Here is a 623-nt window from a genome sequence, read left to right as displayed (position 1 = left end):
CCCCCCGGCTGCCCCCGCCACGTCCCGGGCCCCTCGCCTCCTCCTTGCTGGCCCCGCCTCCACCCCGCCCCTCTCTCGCCCTGTCCGCTCTGTCCAGGATGGCAGTGCATCGGTTTTGAACTTGGAAACTGGTTGATGTCTCAGACGACAGGGACATCTTGGGGGCGGGGGGAGATGCTGGCCATCCCACCCAGCTCAGAGCGGCCCCCAGCATCCCAGGCAGAAGCCCCCATGCTGGGCGGAGGCCCGGTTGGATCTCCAGTCTCACCTGAACACCCTCCGGGACCTCTGTTTGCCCGGCGCTCAGCTCGGCGACCTTCTCGGTGACCCGGAAGCCCCGACTGAGGGGCTCTCCTTTCCGCAGCCTGCCCCTCCTGCCACCCTGCACTTGGGGCTGTCCATCATCCTGCTTCTGCGAGGGAAAGTCGATGGCCGAGGCTTCTGCCTGCGCCTGGAGGGCGGGCCCGCATAGTGGGTCCGGGCGTCTCGCACACCCCAGCTCGACCTGCCCCGACCTTCAGATCCAGAGCGCCTTCTTCTGGCCCCGGCTCATCTCCATCAGTGCCCTTCACACTCACATCCACCAGCGCGTCTCCCTGGTTCACGCCTGTGTCGTGGTGACT

The sequence above is a fragment of the Bison bison genome, unplaced genomic scaffold, assembly GCF_000754665.1.
Source record: "Bison bison bison isolate TAMUID 2011002044 unplaced genomic scaffold, Bison_UMD1.0 scf7180017864266, whole genome shotgun sequence".
In the NCBI taxonomy this organism is placed as follows: domain Eukaryota; kingdom Metazoa; phylum Chordata; class Mammalia; order Artiodactyla; family Bovidae; genus Bison; species Bison bison.
The sequence above is the reverse complement of the archived record's forward strand: the minus strand, read 5'-3'. Positions refer to the sequence as shown.